Source organism: Pipistrellus kuhlii, unplaced genomic scaffold (genome assembly GCF_014108245.1).
Source record: "Pipistrellus kuhlii isolate mPipKuh1 unplaced genomic scaffold, mPipKuh1.p scaffold_m20_p_4, whole genome shotgun sequence".
NCBI classification, from domain to species: domain Eukaryota; kingdom Metazoa; phylum Chordata; class Mammalia; order Chiroptera; family Vespertilionidae; genus Pipistrellus; species Pipistrellus kuhlii.
This window is the reverse complement of record NW_023425540.1, coordinates 15,752,470-15,764,638: the sequence shown is the minus strand read 5'-3', so window position 1 is coordinate 15,764,638 and position 12,169 is coordinate 15,752,470. Positions and strand designations below refer to the sequence as shown.

Genomic DNA, 12,169 nt, shown 5'->3' with positions numbered 1-12,169 from the left:
AATAACTTATTAATTTTAATTGTAATAATACCTTTCACTGTTATAAATACCTGGTAAACCCAGAAATAGCATGTTTCTGATAATAGCACTAAATCCAAAATGTTTTGTAAGTTATCTAAATTTTTATGAGTCCTTTTATGGTAATATATATACTAGAGGCCTGGTGCACAAAATGCATGCATTGGGGCACTGGGCGATCCTCAGCCTGACCTGCTGCATTCTCTCCAATCCAGGAGCCATAAGGGGATGTCCTATTGACAGCTTAGGCCAACTCCCCATGGTTCTCTGCTCTCTGTGGGACCTGGCAGCTTCACCACTGCTTTGGCGACCAATCTGCATCACCCCGCTGTCCCTTCTCTGTCTGCGGGGTCTGGGGGCTTCACCACCGAGCGAATGATGCCACCACAGCCCGCTGTCTGCTCTCTGTCGGTGAGGCCTGGGGTCTTTGCTGCTGCCACAGCAATGAAGCCCCAACACCCTGCTATTCGCTCTCAACAACAAGGCTGAAAAAACTGGGGAACTTCAGTGGGGTTGAGAGGATGGGGGCCACCATCTCTTGGCTATAGGCACCACCATTTTTGTGGCAGTATGATGGTCAATTTGCATATTCACTTTTTATTACATTTTATATATATACATATATATGTATATAGATAGAGATAGAGAGATAGAGATATAGATGATAGATATAGATATAGATATAGATGATATGGATATAGATATAGATATAGATATAGATATAGATATAGATATAGATATAGATATAGATATAGATATAGATATAGATATAGATAGATATAGATATAGATATAGATATAGATATAGATATAGATATAGATATAGATATAGATAGATAATTTTTCATGTATAGTGTTGGAAAGTATAAAGTTAAAAAAAAAAAAAAAGAACACAAAGGCTTTAACCAGTTTGGCTCAGTAGATAGAGTGTCAGCCTGCAGATTCAAGGGTCCCAGGTTTGATTCCGGTCAAAAGCATGTACCTTAGTTGAGGGCACTTACCCAGTGGGGAGTGTGCAGGTGGCAGCTGATGGATGTTTCTCTCTCATGAATCTTTCTAACTCTCTATCCCTCACCCTTCCTCCCTGTAAAAAATCAATAAAATATGTATATTTTTAAAAACCCAGAAGGATGATATGGAGGAAACCCAAGTTAGTTACCATTGTGTGTGTGTGTGTGTATGTGTGTGTGTGTGTGAGTGTGTTATTGATTTCAGAGAAGGAGAGGGAGAGAGATAGAAACAACAATGTTAAGAATCATTGATGTGCTGCTTCCTGCATGCCCCACACTGGGGATTGAGCCTGCAACCTAGGCATATGCCCTGACCAAGAATTGAACCATGACCTCCTGGTTCATAGGTTGATACTCAAACACTGAGCCACACTGGCCAGGCAGAAGATAGCATTCATTAACTGTATATCCCTGGCTATGTTGTTGAATCTCATTGTTTTCTTATCAGAAACTTGCTTGCAGTGATATCCCTCATGTTTGGGGAGATTAAATTAGATAATTTATATAAAACTACTTTCCATCTTTATAGCACTGTGTAGCTTTCAATATAACAAAATGACATGTTTCAAAAAGATGAAAAGCTTGACATCTCAGTAAATAGAACCATTTGGTGATGAATACAGCCCTCTAGATATTATGGTGGAAAATAGAAAAATGAAACCATGTTCTTCCTGCAATATAATGTGGTCCAGAAAGTATAATTTGAGACATAAGGAAATGTTATGCTGCACAGATCTTAACTAGAAGGGGTTGTCAAAAACTATGAAAGGTTTGAAGCTCTAACCTATTTGCAAGCTAACAAGTTAGTTTCCCATTTTCAAGGATGCTGGTGGAAAGCACAGAACCCCTGGGTTAGGGAGTGAGAATGCTGTTACTCTGAGAGAGCAGCATGAGTTTCCTGTTCACATCAGTTCCCCTTGCTCTGCCCCCAATTCTCTTGAGGCAATGGAGAGTACCCCAGTTGAAAGCTACACCCAGGATGGAGCTCTGAGCAAGCCTGCCCAACATTTCCTTGGAGAATGGCATTATCTTTATTAACCTGACCTGAAAATGTGCTTTCTACTCCGTAATGGGATACTCTATGTTCCAAGGCTATTTGCTACACAAACATCCTTTAAATAATCAGAGACACAAACTATTAATGATTCACAAGATTATCAGAAATGTATGAGATCCATTGAGGATTGTCTTTCCACATGAGTGTTTACTACACATTTCTTCCCACTAATAACATTCATTATTTTTATTGCAAATCATATATGCATTTTTATCTGGAAAGCATAAAAATTGATGCAGCTCCTACAATGGAATATTTTGAGAACTAAGATTTTGATATTTGTGTTTAACAGCTTGATAAGCTCATATGAATTAAATGAGAAAGAGAAAAATCACATGATTCATGACAAAAGCATTTATTTGTAATTTCTAAATAAAAGTCTTTCTCCTAGACTATATTTTTATCTCGAAATAAAATCACAACTTCTATGATATTTCACCTCCAAGAAGTGGGGTAAAATAATCTAAATGAATGTCTTCTACTTGTAAAATCTGATAGCAAGTACCAAAAAATATGAATTACACATTTTCACAAAGGAGTTGATGGTTTCATAAGATCATTTGGGCATGCATAGTACATAAAAGATTAATCCATGTTAAAATATAAATCACTGAAAAAAGCATGCCGCTAGTCAGTATAATATTGCTAATTGCCCATTTCAAGGAAGATCCAACTATAGAAATCTCCTTGACATTTTCCTCAGGCAAAGCAATTGAGAAAAATCTACTTAGTCTCTTTGCAATTTCCCTTTTATCTAAAAGAACTTCATTTATACCCTCTTTATATAGTAATCCCACTGATTCTCAAGCTGGCTTCCTTCTTTTAATATGCTGTTGGAACTTTATAATTTTGCTTTCAAGGCTACATGCTGGTGACTCTATTTTCATTCTGCCTAACTTCCAGTTTTGTTTCCATATGAAGAAAGATATTCAATAAAAGTTACCTAAAAAAGGAATCTCTGATATGCTTGCAGGATATAAATCCAAGGCCTTAAACTGAAAAGTTAACCAGACTAAGAACAAATTCAAACTTGGATATATTGTAGACTTAAATTATTATAAAAAATAATTCATTTTGAATTAAGATTCTCTGAAATGCACCATTGCATATCTATCACCCAAAATTTTAAACTATAATTTGAAGGGTAATATTAATGGTTGAAAATTTTGAGAGATGTATCCTGGGCATAACTAAATACATATTGACATAATTTCAGATAACATCAATTTTTATGTGAATCTATGACAGTGTTATTTATTACGAGTATATGTTACATTTTAAAACAAACTGCCATGCTCAAGAACACCATAGGCTATCTCAATAGTAATTTATGTAAGACAGACCTGGGGTATTTACTTGACAGGAACAATATGAGATAACAATGTGTTGAGAAACACAGTATATCTAATTGAAACTTACACACCATTATTGAGAGCTTCATGTGCCGAGAAAATGAAATGATAATCTTTGATAAATCTCCAGAAACCACCAACTCAGGGAAAAATATTTCTCTCAGTTCCTAGTATTCCAACTTTACTTGAAGAAGAAGTATGCAGAACAAGTGTTAACTATCTGATTTCATTTATATGAGGAATCTAAAGAACAAAATAAAAACAGACTCACAGATACAGAGAACAATCTGGTGGTTCCCAGAGGAAAGGGCGTTGGGGGGCTGGGCAAAAAATATAAAGGAATTAAGAAGTACTGATTGGCAGTCACAAAATTGTCAGGGGGAAATAAGCTAAACATTGAAAAGATAGTCAACAATATTGTAATACTATGTATAGTGCCTGGTGGGTACTTGAAGTATCAGGGGAAAACACTTTGTAAAATATATGATTTTTTTTACCAGTATTGTACACCTGAAACTAATATAAAATAATATTGAATATAAACTATAACTGAAAAATAGCATTACAAATAAATAAATAAATAACCTATTTTAAGCTAGGAGTAGGCTTAATGTGAATTACCCTAGAGAAAAATAAGGAAGTTATACACAAATAGTTTCCAACTAAAATCTATGAAGACTATGCAAATAGAGAGAAAAAACTTATCATTATAACGATGGAATGGATTACTTTCTTTCAGATTATCATCAGCAGAGTATATGCTAAAGTATCACTCCCCAACATTTCATGACTATTCCTTGCCAGCAGTGGCATGTGAAAATACCTGCCCAGCACTGATACCCTGTAATTCTGACAGTTAACCTGTAGATTGCTAAAATTTCCTTTTTCTTACTGTTTTTTTTAAATTATTTCAATATAAATAATATGAAGTAAAATTAATAATTGATTAGAGGAGGATATGAACATCAGATTATTCAATTAATTTACTTTTTTAAAAAGTTTTCTTTAAATATTTCTTTCAGTTAAGAGAAACATTTTCAACAGTACAGAACACTTCAAATTTTTTTATACCCATACTAGAGTCCTGGTACACAAATTTGTGCACTGGTGGGGTCCCTTAGCCTGGCCTGCACCCTCTTCAAATCTGGTACCCCTTGGGGGATGTCAGACTGCAGGGTTCGGGTCAAAACTGGCAGTTTGACATCCCTTGAGGGAAGTAGTAGTCGTCGAAGCAGCAGATGGCCTGGAAGAGCCCGAGCCAGGACCAGAAACTGTGCTGCTCAAGCTCATCCTGAACCCACTGTGCCTGCAGCCTCCACTGCTGGGTAAGCTCACTGAGTGGCTCTCCCACTGTGGGAGTGCATGACCACCAGGGGCAGCTCCTGTGTTAAGCATCTGCCCCCTGGTGGTCAGTGCATGTCATAGTGGCCAATCAAATGGTCAACCTGTCCAATGGTTGACAGGTCACTTAAGGTTTTATATACAGATGATAGATGATGATGATAGATAGATAGATAGATAGATAGATGATAGATAGATAGATAGATAGATGATAGATAGATAGATAGATAGTTGATAGATGATAGATAGATAGATAGATAGATAGATGATAGATAGATAGATGATAGATGATAGATAGATAGATAGATAGATAGATAGATAGATGATAGATGATAGATAGATAGATAGATAGATAGATAGATAGATAGATAGATAGATGATAGATAGATTGCCATGAATTCATAGGAAATTGGTTTCTGCTGCTCAGGCTTCTTTCCACTGGTTCTCACAAAACGTGCTTCTCTGGGTAGAGCAGGCTGGCACTTCATTGAAACCCAGGCACTTTTCTCTTTGGCTTCCCTCTTTTGCTGATCACTTTCCTGCACAAATTTCAGGAAGCTATGCTGGCTCTTAGAATGCATAATACACTCAATATGAACATTAATTCTTTAGGCAAGAATCTTGCTCTTCACATGTTTGTTTACAGCAATGTCAACTGCATGCTGGGTGACATTACAGACTCTTTCTGTTTTTCCATGGGAACATTTGCAGGGAAATTTTATTTTGAACATTGCCCATTCTTTTGATGTTTACAATATCACCTTTCTTGTGGGTTCATATTTATTGATTTCTGAAAGTCCTAGATAACATATAGCTGTGTTCCTCTCCTCTTACCCTTCTGTGGGTCATTTTGGTGTGTCACTGGTGAGTTATTGAAACATGGCAGTTTCTGCCACAAGGTTAAATTAATTCATTGTTTTCACTGGGATTGGTATCTTTGAATGACACTAAGATTACAATGAACTAGTCAAATTTCAGTCAATCTTTTTCAAAGTCATCAAAAGAAAATTAAATGTATGGAGGAGTGAAATTTTTTTAATAGTGAGTTTTCAATTTTGGTGGGTAGTGTTATTTAGGACTATAAGCCTAAAGAAGACTGGATCTGTAAGAGTGAGGTCTGCCTTATATCCTCTGGTGGCATTCTCCCACCACTCTGATAGAGGTTGATTCCTACTTATCTCTGTATCATTGCTTTTATTTCATACAGCTCCTGGTGCTATCCTATATAATAAAAGGCTAATATGCAAATTGCCCCTTCCATCTGGAGTTCAACCAGGAGTTCAACTGGGAGTTCAACCAGGGGGCAGGGACAGTCAGCCAAACATCCAGGGCCTCTGCCCCTGGCCAGCCCGGCCTAATCAGCCCTGATCGGGGTGGGCTGTCCAGACCCCACCCATACACGAATTTGTGCTGGGCCTCTAGTAATAAATTATGTCAGATCAGTGCTGCATAGTTCTCATAGTCACTACTTGCTACTTACCAGAGAAATATATATATATATTTTTCTTCAAGTACATTTTTATTCAATGTATATTACTTTTATTATTCCCATAATATAACATAAGTATATCATATATGCTACCCAGAAGCAGAAGATATTAACAGGTTTATTTGTAAGTTTTTAAAAAATGAATCATGATGATTATTGAATCCAGAAATTGTGCAGGATTTTTAATAGTTGGCCTTCATTTTTTTATTTCTTTTTCTTTGCATTGAGTACTTGAACTTGAGGGTAAGTTTTGATAGGGTGACTTTTCTCTAATTTCACTCAATTCAAAACTTGTGTGAATGTGACTGAATAAAAAAGGATTAAATTATTTGTAAAATCCAATTTGCCACACTATAGCAGATTCCCAGAAACACAAGACTTGAGGCTTTAAAGCCATCTAACAGGCTGTGTAATTTGGATCTAACTACAGTTGAATAACCTTGAAGAAAATAGCAAAGTACCTTGAAAGAGTACATACGTGTGTGTCAAATAAAGTCCTGCTGAGCACACTCAACCTGTCTTCTTTCCATTCTGCTTTTTTTCAATTCTAGTTTGTTGAATTCAAACAAGTTCTTCCTACCTCTCATTGTGTCTCCCTATTTCTATCCTTTGCTTCTTCCTACCTCCTTCTTTTCTTTCTGATCTAGGCCCTGGGCAATACATTCATGTCATATAGTGACCAAGATGGTTCTCTTATAACTCCCTTTTATTTGACCAAATATAAGAACTGATCTCTATTAATGTATGTGTGAGTATGTATGTCTGTGTTTGCATATTGTGTGGTATGAAGAGAGAAACAGAGACAGACAGACAGAGACCACAAAAGGAAGAGAGATTTGTGAAAATCATAGCTTATTTATTTTGATATTTTTATGATATAATACATCTTAAACTAAAAGCAAGATACTCAGCCTTAGCCTGTTTTGCTCAGTGGATAGAGTGTAGGCCTATGGACTGAAGGGTCCCGGATTTAATTTCCGTTTCGAGCATGTACCTGGGATTCAGGCTCTATCCCTGGTTGGGGCCTGTGTAGGAGGCACATTCCCTGGGTTGTGGACTCAATCCCAAGTGGGGGCATACAGGAAGCAGTCGATCAATGATTCTCTCACCATTGATGTTTCTATCTCTCTCTCCCTCTCCCTTCCTCTATGAAATCAATAAAAATATTTTTTAAAAGAGACATTCAGCTGAAAATCAGTCAACAGTATGAGATATGGTCTGAAAAATTCCCATGTATTCTACTGCATTCACAAATTTCTGTCCCAATGAAAAGTCATAGTTTCTTAGTCTCATTGTCCTCTACAGCTCTGTCAGATGTGGGCCAGGAATCTGGTTTGGTTAGAAATTGGTAACTTCAGACTCATTAGTTTATGGCATTGTTTGTCTGAGCTTAATCATAAAACATGTTTTTATGTCTTCAATATTCACTCTTTGTCTTTATGAATGCTGTGTTTCTGTTTGCGTGGCAATTATAAGCCTGGGAGACAGAATCATTTCTAAATTTGTCCTCACTAATGAGGTTCTGATATCTCATAAGCACTTGATACATCTCTCTCCCTAAAGAATTATCCCTGAAACTAAATCTTATTAACAGGCATGTATATTACACATGAAAATGTCCCTAACATTCCCAAAATTCTAGCATCAATAATGTCAATAGAACATCTTATCATTGCCACAATGGGATGTGTCCTATTTGTATACTGATAATGCCCATAGTATACTTAAACTTGGTTTTATTTTATCTCACAGACATTGTTTTGGCTATCTTACATGGGAAAGCATTATTTCAGGCCAGTTTGTGTCTCTGAGTCAAACCTATTTCTAATGCATTACCTATGTTCTTTTTCACTGGCCTCTGTAACCAATCACCACAAATATGCTGACTTAAAAGAGCAGAGACTTATTCTCTCACAGTTCTGTTTATCACCAAGCAGAAATCAAGGTTTTAGCTGAGTTTGTTATTCCTTTTCTTTTTCCAGCATGTCAAGTTATGTTCCTTGTTTCATGGCCCCTGACTCTATTTTCAAAGCCAATATGTATTAGCTTACAAGGGTTGATATTACAAAATACCACAGACCGGTGGACCTAAACATTAGCCAGGCCAGTGTGGCTCACTGATTGAATGTTGACCTGTGAACCAGGAAATATCAGTTCAGTTTCTGGTCAGGGCACATACCAGGTTGTGGGCTTGATCCCCAGTAGGGAGCCATGCAGGAGGCAACAGATCAATGATTCTCTCTCATCATTGATGTTTCTATTTCTGTCTTCCTCTCCTTTCTTCTCTGAAATCAATAAAAATATGTTTTTTAAAAATACCGCAGACTGGTTGACCTAAACATCAAAAAATAATTTTCTCTTAAAAAGGAGGCTAAAGCCCAAGATCAAGATATTGGCAGCTTTGGTTTCCTGGAGGCCTCTCTATCATAGGTGTATGGTTGCCTTCCTGCTGTGTCTGCACCTGCCTGTCTCCTTGTGCCTAACATCCCCCTTCCTGCATTCTCATCTCTCCTCTAATAAGCATATCAACCTATCAGATTGGGGCCCACCCTAATGATCCCATTTCAACTTATATTACCTCTTAAAGGCTTTGCATCCAAATATAGTTATACTCTGAAATGATTAGGGTTTAGAGCTTCAACATATGAATTGGGGGTATGGCACATATACTTCAGCCAATGACACAGTAGTATAACACTTTCTGTCACTGGTTCTGTCTTCCTCTTCTTCCATTGCAGTGCTAATTTTTAGTCTTTATCACATATACAATTATTTTCCATATCTTCATCATATGTTAATAAAATTATTGCATATATAATGTTTATTTAGATTTCATAATAATGTGATAACTCATTATTCTATGGTCTCCTTTTCCTTTCCTAATCTATGGCACTTTACATCCCCTCCACTCAAGCTGTTGCATGTTTAGTAAATAATGTCAACACTTCTCTTTCTATGTACATGGAGATGTTGGAGTAAGCTTGATATAATTCTGTATGATCTTCTCTTACATTTTATTTCTCACTTAACGAAATATCATGAAAGTGTTTCCAAGCCTTTTGGTAAATATATACATATATTACACATACATATATAAACTATATGTATAATGTTTAATAGCTCCATAACAGTCCCCATTTAAATGTACTATTTTTTACTCGACCATTCCTTTTGATGGATATTAGAGCTTTCTACAAAAAATGCCAAAATAATCACTGTATATTTTATATTTTGATACTTTCATCTCTAAATATCTATAATAATAAAAGCATAATATGCTAATTAGACCAGACATCCTTCCAGACAGAGCCGGGGCTGTGAGGGAAGCCCAGGTCCCCGATGTCAGAGGGAAGCAGGTGCTGGCAGCAGGGGGAAGGCTTGCACAAATTTTGTGCATTGTGCCTCTAGTTCTTGTATAAAGTACAATACGATTTTTGACTGAAGAATGAATATTATAATTTTAATTGTTATTATCAGATTGTTTTGAAAAAATTACCAATACACATTTCTCATAGCAATGTATGAGAACACCACATTCTTATATTTCTGCAAGCACTTGGTGTTATTCATTTTTCCTAATCATAAGAAGTCAAGTAAATATAACAATATTTACTAGTATTCAATTTCCTTGAAAATCTCTAAGATTGAGCATCTTTCCTTCAATCTATTGGCAGCTTGAAGATTCTCTTGAGATAGCTTTTGCCAATTTTCCTTTTTTTTAATTTATATTTTATTGATTTTTACAGAAAGGAAGGGAGAGAGATAGAGAGCTAGAAACATCAATGAGAGAGAAACATCGACCAGCAGCCTCCTGCATACCCCCCACGGGGATGTGCCCACAACCAACTCACATGCCCCTGACCAGAATTGAACCCGGGACCCTTCAGTCCGCAGACCGATGCTCTACCACTGAGCCAAACTGGTTTTGGCGCCAATTTTCTTTTTTATCACACTGGATCTTTTTTTTAATAAGTAGCAGGTGTTTAAACAGTATAAATACCAACATTTTATCCCTGTAAACATCTGTTAATATCTTTGTTTAGAAGTTGTATAATGGTATAGTTTTAAATTAAAAAGTATAAAACTTTATACAGTCAAATATAATATATTTTATTATTATGAGTTTCTTCTCTTCTAAATCTCTCTTTCACTTGGGTACACATTTATTCCACTAACATTTCTTCTTTAAACTTTTTTAACTTTAAGGCCAGTTTATTAAGCCAAAGGACTAAATTTATCTAAAAAATGTTCTCCTGAAAGTTATTATTTGTTGTTTAGAAAAAAAGAGAGAGGAAAATCAACACTCTTTCAGTATAGTCACATATACTGTGGCAGTCACACCTCTCTTTAGATGAGGATAGTCCTTTGTTGGTCAAGTCACTTTCTGGGTCAGTAGGATTGTAGTCTGGATCATCCTCGCTGTCCTCCAGCTCCAGTTCATTTATTTCCTGGAACAAAGACTCAGCTATCTCCACATTGCTTCCAGCATCCTCCAAGAACTAGATAGCCAATATTATAACCTATTTCAAATAGCTATTTCCCATTTAATGTATTAGTTCCTGCTTGTTCTTTGTTCTTTTATTTCTTCTTAACTTCCAAGAGTTCTGCATCAACCTTGGGTTTCCAACATTAGAAATTCTCAATTGTTATAGGAGTGCCATGAAATAATTGCTTTTAGCTTTTGCTTTTTCCTCCCTTTTGTTTCTTTTTCTCTTCTCTACTAGGTTTTATTTGATCAGCTCATCTAATGTTTCTTGCAGAGCTGTTACTAGGATCATTATCATACCAAAGTTTTCTTCTGCTTGCAATGTTAATAATTTTAAAATGCCTGAGACATTATTATCTTCTAGATTTCCCTGGGAGAATATTTCGTAAAGAGGGGCTTCCTCCAAGTATTTTTCACTGCATATAAAGTTGATGATCAGCTGGATAATTTAGTCATTTTCTCCAGCCTCAGATGGCACAATAATGATGACACTGAGAGCATTTTCTGATGATGCTGTAAAGGAGTCAAGGTAGATGGACTCCACAGCCTCCATCTGGTTGCTCTGATCCTCTCTTTAATCTGCCATCAATCAATCAGGGCTCTCGCTGCTGCCCATGGATCGCACAGACACCCAGGCAGCATACTGCAGTCCATTCCCAGGGATACACCTATGTGTAGTTCTTCCTAACTTTATAATCTATTATTATTCTATCTATTCTCTCCAAAAAGAAAAAAAAAGGATTATTTTCAAGTGGCTACTAAAATCAATATATGCAATATCCTTTTTCTTTTTTAAAAAAATATTTGGTTAACTTTGCATAATTCTTGGAATGGGGACCAATATAACTTTTAACCATTATCTCCCATTTATTGGAAGGACTCAAAAACCAATTATAAAATATCCATTTCAATATTTTGCCTCTCTCGTCAAACTTCCTTGCATTAAAGCAAAGATTGTGGCTGAGTTTTGCCATTCTCTATTTTGTGTTGCTTTTTTCACCCCCCAGTGCTTACTCAGAAATCATCAATAGTTCTTCCATCTTTCAATTTCTATTACACTATCTCTCACACTTTGGAGTGCCTACTTTTTTTTCTGGAACAGAACGTACTTGAGTACTTTTGATTATATATTGGGATTGGAATCAGGTCAACAAGAGAAAGGGACTAATCAAAGGGTTTTTCACAAATCTACTATTCTCTTTCAATTCCTCTTTTTGCAACAGTAAATCTTAACATGATTTTCTGCATTGCTTTTATTTTTTTTCCTAGTGATGGAAAATTTAATTTTTCCTTTATTTCTGAAAGTTATTGATCAGAGCTACAATTTAATAGTAACCAAAATGATGATAGGGAAGGAAATATTAGAAGGTTGACTTTCAAGTCAACAACCTGTTCCCTTTAGAGAACAATGTCTTGC

General features: G+C 36.1%; 1 pseudogene; it reads right to left on the bottom strand.

Annotated features, from left to right (window-relative positions):
* Positions 1–10,540: 10,540 nt before the first annotated feature.
* Positions 10,541–11,338, bottom strand: LOC118703032 (annotated as a pseudogene).
* Between the last annotated feature and the right edge of the window lie 831 nt (positions 11,339–12,169).